We start from the raw sequence: 14,633 nt of genomic DNA, 5'->3' as shown, positions 1-14,633 counted from the left end.
TTAGCCAGTTTTCAAAATCTGAAGTAAACAATAGGAGGAAGTACCACTTAAAAATTTTTTAAAAATGTAATCTTTTGTAAGGGCAACAACGGTGCAGCCGATCTGGAGCAAACTTCTGCTCCAGATCGGTATATTGGTGCATAAATAAGAATTATATTAAATAAAAGCAAATAAAAAGCAAGTACTATAACCACAACAGTAACATTACACTAACAATTTAATGTGTATTTACAATTAATAGTTATAATAATAAAGCAACAACAGTTCCTTTTCAAACTACCTCTGTTGTTTTTTTTTCTCCAAACTGCTTCAGTTTCACAAGCCAATGAATTTCCTGTCCATCACGAGCCATGTGTCTCTTGATTTAAGTTAAAACGTTACAACATTACTCAGAATGTAATGACAGAATAACAGCGTTACGAACATTTACACTATCTTACAGCTGCGGGTCTTTCCTCTCAAGTTGTTGCTGGAGTCGTCTGCTGCGTTGGCTGCAGAGGTCTGTGGGGCTGTGGGATCAGAGGACTACGTGAGCTGACTGGCTAGCTGGCTCGTTAGCTTCCCTCGCCGCACTTGCGGAGAACTCAAACGTTTGAGTAAATTTTCGATTTGCCATCAATTTTCATAAAACTCAAACTGATATTCGAAATCTACACAGTTGATTTCTCGCCTCAAAACATTTCAGAAGTGGATTTAGTGATGAAAGAGCATTTTTAAATTGTATAAAAACTTCTGTTGTTGGCCTCTAAAGAAAAGACAGGTTGTTGTTACCATTTTAGTGCTTTGCATTATGGGACACAGTAAGCAAGGTAGATCACTGACCATCCTACTAGCGACACAACCCGTAGCGATCTGCCGGAGAGGGTGCAGGGAGCTCACAGGGCAAGAGAGGTGGTCACGGAGCGACCCGGCGTGCTGCTGTCAGTCAGTGATTGTTCCCTCTGGCTGGATGAAGTCAGAGGATGGGCTGGGGTCTTTAGACACAGTGAGAAATATGATAAATAGCTTATAGTTTCTGATTACCTGGTTAAGTCTTTTAATGCAGAACTTCAGTTATTCAGTAACTCAGGTGTTCCTAAGTTCTAAATTAGCGTCATGTTGTTTTTTCCCCCAGGTAGATCTTGTACAGCACAACACGGTTTAGACCACAACACATCAGGAAACAATGATATCCTGATGTCTTCCCCCTTTGTTCTACACCCTCTACCTCCCTATTCAGAAGCAGAATGTGTCGTCTTGTAAATGCAACAAAATTCTATTTACTCACTTATATGACACTGTCCTTCATCTGGTTCAGCTTCTCAAACGACCAATGCCAATCCTTCTAAAAAGGTGCTTTCTTCCTGTCAGAGCAGGTAAGTCTGGCTCATGATTACAGATGATACAGCTAATTGACAAAAGAAGGAAAAACTGTCTCAGCCCAGCTCTGCCACAGTGGAATACATTAAATATTAATGGGAATTTCCTATTATAACTGCAGAATATTTCCAGTTTTCCAGCCTTTATGGCCTTTGACATGTCCTTTATTAAATCCCTTTGAGCATTTAAAAGCTGACCTGAATGCAGAGTTGGAAGACTGACCTGAGACTGCAATAAACCTGTGAGGACTGCTGCCTTCTTTTGGTGTAAGACTGCAAGCCTGGAAATTAATCCATAAGCAAAGGCAAGTCATGAGTATTTCTTTTCACATATCAATGGTATGTAAAACATAGTTGACAATTAAAATGTCTTACTGTACATAATATGTAGTTATTATTGAACATGTCTTACTGTACAGAATGTGTTTTCAGCTAAGGACATAATAAGGTGTTACCAGATAAAATCATATTTTAGGAATGCAAACATTCATGGGCAAAAAAAGAATACCCTGATTATCTCCTGTTTACACCAACAGCCTCAAATCCTATGGTAACCCAATGCAAGAAATAGTTAAATAGTAGAAATAAATAGTAGAAAAGTGCCATGTTTTGTGTACTGTGGGTAGCCGTGTATGTTCACACTGTGAGGATGAAAAATGTATGGGAAAGGTGTGCCTTAAAAATGGCAGCATGCAGTCACTAAAATAACACAATTTCAGACTGAACTTTTGATGAATACCGCAGTCCCACAATGCAACGCACAATGGAAATGCAGCTGCTCAAAGCTGGAAAACATGTTGATGGTGCTGCAATGGCTCAGAGGTACAGAACCTCCAAAAAAATGAAACTAGTATAACCTTGGGAGAAAACTAAAATGGTGGACAGTGGTGTTCCAAAATTACAGCGTGGTGTGTGGGGGTGGACACCTTGTATTTTTAGTAAAACTTGTAAAGGGAATGGATTTCTTCTACACTAACAACCAGCACACTGAACATTTGAGCATAGTGTGAACTTTATAGTATATAGTATGGAATTGAAACGAAGCTTATATTCTCTTAGATTAAAAAAATGCAGTTCCTCTCCTCTGGATTTTACAAGTGAATGAATTGTAAGTATACAAGTGTTCTTGTGGCCTAGTGATTAAGACGAATACCCTGTAACTGCAGTGTCTCCAGTTTGATTCTGGCCTCTCTCTTCACATGTCTCCTGTCTCTATATTTACTATCAGCTATTCAATAAAGGCAAAGGTGCAAACATTTCTTTAAAAATAATCCAAAGGTGTAATATTCATTATGGATTGAATTTTAAAAATCTAAATTTTCAAAATAAGAAGCAATTCCTACGTCTCTGTCTGTCCAGCTGCCATAATCCAGATGAGAGAAGCTCAATAAGATCTTTGGGACGGCGGAGTGAAACAACTTCCGGTTTGAGCGAGGAAACGACAAATAAGAGACTTGAGAAGCACCCTGCCCCCCGGTTTGCTTCAGGGTTTTCTTCAGGTACTAATGAAGTGATTGGCTTCCACCTGTGCAGTCTGGTAGTGCAGCCCAACACTTCCAGACGAGTTTGTGGTCCTTCATGTGGTTACTGCTTTGTGTATGAGCACACTTTGTAAATTTGCAGATGTAGACAGAGTTATGGTAGGTGGTTGGACGTAGGTCAGTTTGGGGTACCCTGTCCATTTTCACTCACATAGCATACTCCTGTCTAGAAACACTCGGTTTAGAGGTTGGTGCCACATTGTAAGTTTTGCTAAGTTCTGTTTAGATAAGATAGTTGAGCCTTATTATTTGCATTTTGGTTTCTATTGGCAGCTCAGCAAGATCTGGTTTAGATCTTTTATTTGGAACAACCCTTCTGTCCACTACTCACCATGTTTTACAGAACCTAGATTGATCGGATTACCCTGTAATTAAATCTCCTTAACCGTCACTGGCACTTCTTTTATTTGTTAAAGAAGGGGACGTAACACAAGACAGTTGGAGAACAATTAAATACAAAATAGGATGGAGGCTCTACTGATGATTTTTTTTTTCCTGGGCAATTATCAGGTTTTTCCAAAATGAAGTATGGATTTTTAGACATTCTATTAACTCAAACAGCTTGGGCGCGGAAAAAAGAAAAAAAGATGTATATAGCAGCTGTAAATGTTCCCGGACACCCAAGGTTTTGGCTAAGCCCTGACTGTTTACGTCTGCATCCTTAAAACACACACACACACACACACACGTACTTACTCAAGTAGGGGTATCAGCTGTTACACTGGACACAAACTGATAACAGCCAGACATCACTAATTCTAATGAAAGCATTTGATTCGCACTTACCGTGTGAATAATTCAGCTTGGCATCAAATGAAAGTCACTCAGGCACCATCTGAGACGGCCCACATGTGAGCAGAGGAAACGACTCCATCCTGTGGTTATTATTCCCTGTGGCAGCAAATCTAAAGGGATACACTGACCTTTGATGTCAAGCAGATAAAAAGTGAAAAAAGCTCACTCACCTACTCCACTGCATTCTTACACTTTTAAAGTTTAAAAACAGGCCACCAATCGCACAGTGAGGCGCCTTTTTATTACACAACACTGTCACATCCTGCCTTGTCACATAATATTATTAATGAGGATAAAAACCCCTCGGCCCGACCCGAGGCTTCCACCACACGCTCCCAACAGACTCCATAGAAAAATGAAGAGTATGAATTAAAAGAGCTGGTCCTGGCCGTTAATTTCAGTAAATAATTATCCTGCCACTCGTATAGCAGTATTTTATCTCGCCATCAGTTTAAAGAAAACATTAATCTCCCCAGGCGACAGAAACCAATAAAGCATTAAAACTTTTAAACTGTGCTCAACATTTCTTCTTCTGTGGCATGCATGCAAAGGCTATTTTTAATTGAGTTCTGGCTCCAACCTGCTTCTCCTATTGCATCTACTTGAACCTTAATTACAGGGGTCTGCCTGTGCAAGAAAGCAAGGTAATAGAATATGGCCACAGGTCATCACATTTAATAGTATGACTCATCATTAACACTTCGGCAACAGCGATCGATCGTGCATAAGTGAAAAGAATACTTGAAAACAAGGCTGAGCTAGAGACTAAGTGCTCCATCAGATAAAGGAGAGCCATAACTCACAGTCGGCGTAGACGGGGGCTGTTGGTGTTTTTCTCACTCCAAAGAAGGTTCAGATTACTGATCATCAGCAGCACTCTCCACAGACAGGCAGCCACAGACTCTCAATGCTCCCTCCATCAAACAGGATGGTTGAGGTGGACCACTCTTGACAGAGTCACAGCCAGCTACCAAAAATAATTCAATTTTTAAATTTTCTGAAAATTTGATGTCTCAACATGAAGATCTTCATGCTGCTCCAAAGATAAATACTAAATTCCGGTGTCACTGGAAAATCACATTCACAGATTTTTTTTAATAAACAAATTCTTATTGATTTTACTCACTAAAACATCTAATGATTAATTTCTAGATGAGAAAGGAAACATGTTTTTGGAAGCTGAATAAGCAGCAGCATCAAGTCTACCATTCTCTGCCCTGCTGCTCTCCTCCTGTCTTTTCTCCAACAACAATAAAGACATGATTCACCAAATAATGAAGATTAACTTTACAGTTAATAGACGAGATTTGTCACCACCAATGTTTGAGGAAATTAGAAAGTGAACCGTTTTGATGATTTTCTCAGCATTTCTGATGAGCTTCTCGACAGCTTCAGTGATGCTGATAGGTTTTCAATGGTCTGAGTCCCTTGGGACCCACAGGTGGCCATTTTAGTGGATCCCCAGGAAATGAAGTAGGCCCCCATTAAAATGTGATTTTTTTGACAAATTGTAGTGGTGTTCAGGAATGGGTATCGTTGAGATTTTATCAATACTATTGGGTTGAATCCATACCACAAAATAACTCTCTACTACTTTCTGTCTGTCTGTGAACTCCTGTCCTTCCATGCATGTTTGTCAGTGTGACCAACTGGCCCTTCTAGCTAGCCAAGTTCTCCAGTCACCTACGTATTACGACTAATCCCCTTTATTAAAAATGTACTTTAAAATTGTATTTGCAGTGTGTGTTTACTAATGTTTGTGCGGCAGTAACAGGGGTGGACTGGTAATCTGTAGGGGTGGGAATCACCAGAGGCCCCACAATATGATATTATCACGATATTTATGTTGTGATTCGATTTTATTGCAATTTTAAATATATTGAGATATTTTGTAATTTATTACCTTTTTCCATCTTCCAATTAGGTTCCTAAAGTCAAACTTTGTCAACATCTGTTTATCTAAAAAGAGAGTTTGTTCATATCACTCTTTCAGTCCTCTATATGGTCCTGTTAAGTTCTCTAGTGGACTAAAAAAGCAATCGATTTTATTATTCTAGTACCAAAAAGTTAAAACTCCCATCTGCAATTTATATAATAAAATATTGATACTTCCGTGTATCGATACAGTATTGCCATGGCAAATATTCCGATACTATGCTGTATTGATTTATTCCCCCACCGCTAGTAATCTGGCATACTGGGCAGCCGACGAACCTTTGGGGCCGGTGTAACGTAATGGAGAGCTGTGGCCACTGCCACAGAGTGACAAAGTGACAGGGCTGAGGGAGAGAGAGAGAGCAGGAGAAGAGTAGAGGTGAAGCGGTAAGCATGGAGTTGCTTAACAGGGACCCGTAGGGAGGGATCAGGGAGGGTCAGGTGTCACTTACACTGGGGACATGGCACTTTTGAAAGCATTTGTTAAAAATGTTCTAAAACAAATAACTCACCAAGAAATGTTAATTAACAAATGAAAATGCTTTGAGAAAGGTTTATTTGCCCAACAAGAAAATCTGCAATGCAGCTATATAAATATAGAAGAAACCAAAACAAGTAACTGAAACATAAATGAATAATAAGCTACTGATTACTGCAGTATATTCTATTATATTTTTATATTCTGAATTGTCACCTGCCACTTGAATTTTGTGTTTCCCTCAAAATCAATACAGACATTTCCACCATAAATTGGGGCAGAAAATGTCTCCAGAATGCAGGAAATTAAGTGTTTAATGCTCAAAATCTTCTGGGGGAAAAACCCCTAGGCCCCCCTATCAAATATTTCATCAATATTTTTTCTATATATTACAATATCATCATGAAATCAGTAAATGAGTACACTGATTCTTCACTTGCACTGGTACCTTTATCCACGGCACATACCACTCAGTTGGTTTGGGGGAGTATTATAGTAGGTACATGTATGGAAAGATGGTGTGTTGGTGAGGGGTGTCCGACCGATTTTGGTGGGCTGCCTGGGCCAAAAATGCCAGGGCTGATTTTTTTTTTTCTAGCCCTGGGCAGTACGCATGCTTTTCTGGGTTATTTAATTCAGTTCTTGAAACACAAACTATTAAAAAATATAGTTACTCAATATTAATCTAATTTAATTCACAAACAAGTAAAAATATCAAATCCTATTTTATTTGAAATAAAAAAATATTTACTCAGTTGAATCAAATACGCTCTGAATTGGAGTGTGATGTGTTGTTACAAAATGCATAAATGTATGAAATATTTCTGCATCAGATCATGCACCATGTACAGTATCTACCATGCATAAAGTATCTGAGGGAGAGTTACATTCCTAGCCTAGTTTCTGTTTGCCTAAAGGTGATCAAAGACAAATGTATCTGAAAAATACAGGAAGCATCGTGTTAAATGCCCACCATGTATATGCTTTAATTGTAGAATATAAACTCCTTTTAGGTCCCTAAAACCCATAAATTCTGAGACCATATTCAGAGGCCATGATCACTGCGGGAAGCTCTTGCTCCGATCCCTCTGAGTCAACATTTCAGTTAAACACTCATGTAAAACTCACCACTAAATCCAAATATTTTAAGAAATCTGGGCATGACTGGTCATAAAGTGGGTTATAGAAGAATAGTAAGTTGTTAACTCAGACATTTTCATTTGACAGAATCCTAAAGCAGCTTGTAAAAGTGTGTGAGCAGGTAATTTGTAAGTATATGCTGTATAACTCTGGGCCTGCTTCCAGTAAATTGCTGCTACTGCCTGCTAGACACTTTTGCAACTTCCTCAAATTGTTAAAGCTCTCCGTTAACATTCAAAATAGCCTCAGCAACTCATACAAAGCCAAGAAGCTGAGGAGAAGCTGCGTCCAGCAGCACAAGTCTGCCAGCACTACTAAGTATTTCACGCTTATTGTTTCTGTCCCCAGGCGCTGAATATTTTGAATCTTTAAAATGTACTGTGCAGTGATACTTGCAAGCGTTCCATCCACTGCCCTGCAGGGGATGCAACGATCTGCCAAAGACGTTGGTTGTCATGGTAACTCTGACAGCACCTTCCCATAAAAGCTCTAATTGATAGCAGACGATAGCTGCAGAGAATTAAGCATCACACCCCGATCGCTGGCGCTACGTGCACACAAAGGCACTGACAGCCAGACAAAGCCCATGTGCAGACCCGTGTGTGGCCAATCCAGGCTTCAGACGCAAGGGTTCTCTGCTGGGACAAATCTGCACCCAAAATCCTGAAACAAACCTTAGATAACCCACATTTGAAGTCATGTTAACTCCTAAAAGAAAAACTAAAGCTAAAATAGCTTTTTTTCATTTGTATGATACATTATAGTCAGAAACCATCATTTCTAATGATCTTGTCCTTTAACTTGTATTTTTCAGGAGAGAAAAAAGCTTTCAGGCCCTAAAAAGAAATTTCCCATTCTATGGTTTTCCACCAATTCTGAACAGCCCACAGGGAAAGCACTTCCCGCAAAATTTGATGAACCTGCCTCTCATTTGGTTAGAGATGCCATTACTCTGCTGAAATGACTTGGAGTAAATCAGCTTGCTGCTAGAAATATAATTATGAATGATTTTTGCATTTAGTATGGCAGCATTATGTCCATGCATGTCAATAAAGCTTGAGTGGTAAGTCTTTTTTATTGCTGTGTTTCAGCAGCAGCAGCAGCGGGGCTAATGCTGAGAGAGAAAGTATTGAGCCGTGATTCAACAAGAAGTTGGGAGAAAAAAATGAACTAACAGTGCCTCTGCCTCTCTGTGTGTCTGTCTGCAGACAGCTGGAGCAGTCAAACATCAGCTTTTTTGTCAACACACTGAGCTAGATGAAAAAGCTCACACAGACAGAAAGGACTGCAGGGTTTGAATTTTTGTCTACAGTTTCTGTGCTCTGGCTGCTTGTTTTCAAATTAGACATCTATACTGGGCTTATACCTGACATGACATACTGGCAAAAATGAACAAGCAGTTGTGAGGCCGACCTAATACAAACATACATCAAACACATCGGGAAACAACAAAGTTCAGGCATGCCAACTTGAATCTGCTGGAGCTGACGCAACAGGGAGTACAGAGTGAGCAGAAACTCACTATGTACCGATTAGACCTCTGTATTAATGGCTGATTTGAGCTTATCACAGGTAGGGCTACTCGATTATCACTATTATTTTGGTCAATATTGAGATCACGATTATTTAACATGATTACTCATTGACTAAGGAAACATCATGCATTTATTGAACTTTTAAAATTGAACGCTTCATATTTAAAACTATTATATATGCATTACCACCCAAATCCCAAACAGACCGTGAAATAGGAAATAGTACTCCAACATGATTAGCCTTAAATAGCATCTTAGAGCGCAGGAGGACGATAGCAACACAGTGTTTGCCCTGGCTGACTGCTTGTCGGGGGCAGTGGGGCCGTCGAGGGGGGTTTCGCGCGCACACACACAGTGTGGAGCAGAGCAGGTGATGAACTACTCGAGGTGACGACAACTTGTTACGTTTAACAAAGCTGAAATTCATCTATGATGTTCTGTCAGTGACTTAAACCAGCAGTGAGTAAGAAAAGTATAAATGAGTATTAATAGTATGAAATTTGTTAAGCTGAGTAGAGGAACAGGCCGCTAGCCACTAGGCTAATTTATGCAGTGTAAAGCGCTATAGGCTTAAGCTAATAATGGTGACACGCAAGTTAAAGCGTGTTCCATCGTTACCATGAAAACACACACTGTGGTTTATTTTGAGTCATTCCCACACACACTGTCCTACTGTCGTTAATTCTCACTAAAAGTGTATTAATCCGCCGCTGAAAACAGTCCCCATCAAATATACTATTTCCTGTTTGAGTAATGTTTGTTAAAAACTACAGTGACTATGTTGTCTGTTATTGTATCTATTTTGTTATATAGTTATTAGTTTTATAGTTACTAATTTCATTTCCAGGGAGGTTTACTGTTCAAGATTTACAATTAAATTTAAATTCTATCCTGCTACAGCTGATAACAGAGCTTACTGAACCCACAGCGCTAACTGATACCTGACTGCTAACATTTTAAGCATGAGTGACCCCCATGGAAATCACCACTATCCTCAATCCACTGAGCAACACAGGCCCATAAACAATCTTCACTGCTAAATGGGGAGGTTTTATTTCCAGACACCTCATCCACCTGGACAACGGCTTTGTTTGCTCGGTTTCAAACTCATTGCTCTTTGAAGGGCTGTGGCTGCTGTGATACGAGGTGAGGCAGAGCAGAGGACGGACAGTCAGAGAGAGAGAGATCCAGCAAGCAGGGGGAGAAAGGGAAGGGCCGCCAGAAGTCAAATACACAGCAAACACAACGGTAATAAATATGGATCAATGCAAAATACCAGCACAACTTCCATCAAGAAATCTGGTGATGACCGTGATACAAGGTTCAAATGTTCTGGTTCTTGGTTTTTCAAAGGCTCTTGACAAATTGGTTTGCTGAAGAATGTATCATCCTATAAATATAATTAGCATTCTGTGCAAGCATTATCTATACAGGTCAGAGAAAAAAAAGAGCAGCTTCATCATCAGCAGCAACTTGTTCAAAGTATCTCCTATGCCCTGGTTAACATGAACACTATTCCAAAACAGAGCTACATCGATTAGTTGTAAACTACAAATTTTAACTATTTGGATAATCAATCGGTTTGAGTAATTTATTTAATGAATCCCAGGCTTGCACTGTGGCTCCGCTTATGGAGGACACAGAAAATGAATCAAACGAATCTGGGGAATGGAACCCATATGGCTAATGGACGTGGGTTATGATATTGTTTTGGAAGGCTCCGCAACATGCCGTCCTTCAGATGCAACAGGGCCACAGATCTCCACAAATCATTTCTGCGGGATAATAGAACACGCTTGATCAGACCCAGGAGGAGGGCATGCCAGGGAAAAGAAGGAGACCAGTCTGTGAATAATGATAACGGTCACCTTAGTCATATATCACCAACCTGAGAGAAGATGACTTGGATAAGGGTGTCAGTGTAGAGGGCTGACAAATGTCTGCACCATCCTTAGATTCCAATCCCACAAATCCACCCTCCTCCTCTCTGTGTCTGCCTCCATAATTGCTTGCTAAGGCAGAAATTAATCCATGTTATAGCTACCGACACACGTCTTTGTAAAGGCACATTGCAGGTTGACCATCATGAATCTGGAGTGATGACAAAGCACGCTTCAGGGCCTCACTGAAGTGTCTTGCTTGCTAAAGTTATCAGGAACTGGTAACCAAGGTCATGTTGGTACAGTACGTAGGTCTTTGCCTAAGATATTGGATGCATTCAATTAGCGCTTCTACGAAAGGCGAACGTGAGTGAAATGTAATAACTGGTTCAGGCGTAGGGGAGTGGCCGGATTGACACCCTGGAAAGGCTGCAGTGAAATTAGACTGATAGACAAACTTTTCCCTGCTCTCTTTTTCCCCCCCGCTGCTTTCCTGCACTTGGAAGCCTCCTGGTCAGAGCTCAGTCGTTTTTCGTCTGCGCTCCATTTGTTACTCCCAGAAGGTCATTGGAGAGCATTTTCAGGCCCTTCCTCAATGTCCGTTGCCGCCCTGCCCACAGGAGTCATTAGAAAGAAGAGGACAATATTCTGTACTGGCTTCAGCTAACTGTGTGCCGTCATGACCTCGTGTAGCTCAAATGAGTCCTTCAGGAACACATCTACTCTTATCCTTTGATGAGATCCACACTCAAGGACTGTGATGCATTGTGGGGTGATGCGATTACCTTTAGGTTGAGGTGAAATGTTGCTAAGAGGACTCACTGGCACTAAATATAGATTAGGTCAGAGGAATTGCACAAACAACAAAACCGGGCGTTCCTCCTATTGAGGACACAGAGGTCATGACCTCTGGATTTTTTTTCTGTGAATTAGGGTGTTTTAGCAACCTGGAGGGAGGGGGATATAGGCTGCTACAGCATTTTTAGACTCTGTCTATTCAAGTTTGACTATTTTAGGACAACATAAATAAATAAAATCAATAAGTAGGTTTTGGAGTGGGTGTGGCTGCCTGTGTATGGTTGTGTGTAAATGTTTAGAACATTACAATAAATCACTTTTATTATTATTGTGGATATAATGAACCATCAAGATTGCACTGAATTGTGTTGTACTTGTACAATGACAAAGGAATCTGAATCTGAAATATAGGGGTGTAAAAGAATATGAATGCAGATTATAGGTTGGAGGCTAAAAACACAAAGGTAAATAGTTTAGATTTCAATACTTATTCAGCTTGATACATTCAGCCACACTCATCCTTATTATTTTTCATCAGTTTCCCCCAGATGAATTGCCAAATGAGTAAATGTAAATGAATTGTTCCACTGTTTTTTTTTACCTCCTGATCCAATACTGAAGCAAGTTCAATCCCAAAACATTTAGCACCTTTTTGCTATGGTTTCCGTGTTGAACGACGTTTCCCCAAAACGCTGTGCAACGGTGCACAACAGGCTTTGAGGTACAGTTTCTCTTGTTTGGTGGGCGTGTCAGAGGAGTTACCCACCCAGAAACTGTAGCAAATCGGTGCAAAACATTTTGAGATTGCCCCAGGACTTGACAGAAGACAGGAAACTGAGGAGTAGGAGTTAGGGGCCATCTCAAAAGTGCAATGCAAACGGGCCACAGGAGCTGTCCAGATTTTTGTCAATACCTTTTTCTAAAAAAAAAAATTTAAATACACGTTTCAAACTTCTTTTTTTTGTTGTTTTCCACCCAGACTGTTAATAACAGTTACACAGCTTTGATTGATGCTCTGCTTTGAAATTGGGGTTCAAATTCAAATCATGTTTTATTATATTATTATTAATTATTAATTAATTCATAGTTAAAAGATGATATTTTTTGATAAACTATGCATGCGGAGTATAAATAACAGTAGAAAACAATTTAATGTAGAAGTGAAGTAGACTGGGTAATTTCTAACAAGGTCCGGTATAGGTCACGCCTACTTCTGGTATAATCCAGAAACATAAAGACATACAGATAGAAGCTTTTCATTTATTCTAAAAAATGCATTGTTACTGCTGCAACTATCATAATATCCAATCAGTATGATCCAAATGCTCAAGAATATTAAATAATAATATAGTGTTTTCTTATCTGGTTTGGTTAGGTTTAGGAAAGATCTTGGTCATTTAAAAAAGATTACAAAGTGACTATAGGTGCGAGGAAAATTGACAGCATTGATAGAAACTGTTCAGAGCTGTTAGTTTGGGGTCCAATGGTGCAAGCAACGCATGTTAAAGTCTGAAATATGGTAGACACAATGCAGAACTGGGATAACCAAGTATCTGGAGGAGCTTATATAAGCAGCAGTATCATGCTGTTGGTATTAAACCAAAGCACTGTATTATCCAACACACCTAATATCGCTCATTACTCTGCACTTTTGCAATCTGCCTTTTTCATCCTGATTCTCAAAGGCTGCCACGGAGCTTTAGGCACTTAACTAATAACAAAAGCCCCATTAGAGAGTTAATGCAGAGTAATGGTGACAAGCAGCAGCACTGAAAATAGCACCTGTCGCCTGAGACAATAATAAATCGCCTGACACAAGACCGAATGTGCACTGACACAAACACAAGGGAGAAAGTAAGAAATGTTGAACGATGTGGCGTTGAATGTGAAAACTGGACCCCTTAGTTTTAACTAATCCTCTCCACCTTCTGAAGGGAGTCTGAGTGTAACTGCCAGTTTTAAATGTTAAAACAGGAAAAGACTGTGCAGGTAGTAAAATTAAACTCTGGATGTGGAGGCAAGTCCATGATCTAGGGAAACAATTGAACAGTGTTTCAGTTTGCTGCTGCAGAGGCATGCACATGGAACGATGCTTCTGTCTTTGAAAATGATGTTTGATCATTTAGCTGATGCACCAGAAGAGCAGTGCTGCAGGGGGAGGAACAGAAGTTTGTTGCAATGTAGCTGAAACTTGATCATTCATGTTACAGAATTAGTTCATATGAAAACAATGCCAATCTTCTAAGGTCAGGAAACTACAGAAATAGAATGTAGAGTCTCTGCAGGAATGCTGTACTGATTATACAAAGACCACACCATAACGTGCCATAAGGTCACTATAAACTCATTATGGGTACATCCGGGACACTATGTAGATATGAAAGAAATCTTTTGAATAGCTATGTTTAATAATCTACCTTCTGCAAGCAGACCTTGTTTTGCAAAAGCTTTGACCAAACAAAAACTCTACGAAAAGATGACTGGCGTTCTGTTTACCTGTTCGGCATCCTCCTCGGGACACAGCGGCTACCCTTCCAGCCAGACGCTCAGCAGGAACAGCCGGGATGCAGTGGGTGTCACAAAACCTCTCCACATCTCCCTAGGAGGCGTGTGGCTTCAGGTTAAACCGGTGTGGAAGTGAAAAGGGTTCGGATGTTCCGCTCAGCGTGCGCGCTCGGGCGGCCAGGTGCGCAAAGAACATGCAGAAACACTCACTATGCGTCCCGTCGCGACGAGATTGTTACATTTTCTCTCGTTGTCCTCTTCGTTTAAAGTAAAGTAAACAGGGAGGCTTTCTGAAGTCCACTTACAGGAGCGCCCTCCTCCAGCACCCCGCGCATCAGTGTGGCGGTAGAGACGCGTGGAGCTCGCTGTAGTACTGCTGTCTGGAGGAGGCAGCGCGGGGAGAGATGGGGCGTGTTCCTCAAGGAGGAGGAGGAGGAGGAGGAGGGCGGATGCGCAAAGATGCTCGGCTCAGAGTGAGAAAAGTTTCTAAAAGTACACCAAGGATAACAGAGTAATGGCCTCCAGATTTCCTACAATATGAATTACTTCGAAGTTCAGGGATGAGATGCAAATTTTGACACCATGTTACATATTTGTGTTTTCCGGATTCCACGTCACAAACTAGGTTGATGTGTCAAGGAGGGAGTCTAGGCAAGAGATTTACTTTA

The 14,633-nt window shown here is 40.4% G+C and overlaps 1 protein-coding gene across 4 annotated transcripts in view; it reads right to left on the bottom strand.

Moving 5' to 3' along the window:
• The window catches only part of LOC119909522 (heparan sulfate glucosamine 3-O-sulfotransferase 5), a 107,827-nt gene extending 93,520 nt beyond the window's left edge, over positions 1 to 14,307 (bottom strand). Inside the window, exons 1-6 of one of the 4 annotated variants that reach the window (XM_038727776.1) lie at positions 13,957 to 14,307; positions 4,498 to 4,661; positions 3,686 to 3,822; positions 1,582 to 1,639; positions 1,268 to 1,387; positions 823 to 974 (exon numbers count right to left, since the gene is read on the bottom strand). The gene's annotated coding sequence lies outside the window, so the exon portion shown is untranslated. The remainder of the gene's footprint in view (positions 1 to 822; positions 975 to 1,267; positions 1,388 to 1,581; positions 1,640 to 3,685; positions 3,823 to 4,497; positions 4,662 to 13,956) is intronic. The other 3 variants (XM_038727775.1, XM_038727778.1, XM_038727777.1) reach the window with 3 other exon arrangements.
• Between the last annotated feature and the right edge of the window lie 326 nt (positions 14,308 to 14,633).

Source organism: Micropterus salmoides, unplaced genomic scaffold (genome assembly GCF_014851395.1).
Source record: "Micropterus salmoides isolate LMB-PRFRI ecotype aquatic unplaced genomic scaffold, ASM1485139v1 Ms_hic_scaffold_18, whole genome shotgun sequence".
Classification (NCBI taxonomy): Eukaryota; Metazoa; Chordata; class Actinopteri; order Centrarchiformes; family Centrarchidae; genus Micropterus; species Micropterus salmoides.
The sequence above is the reverse complement of the archived record's forward strand: the minus strand, read 5'-3'. Positions and strand labels throughout refer to the sequence as shown.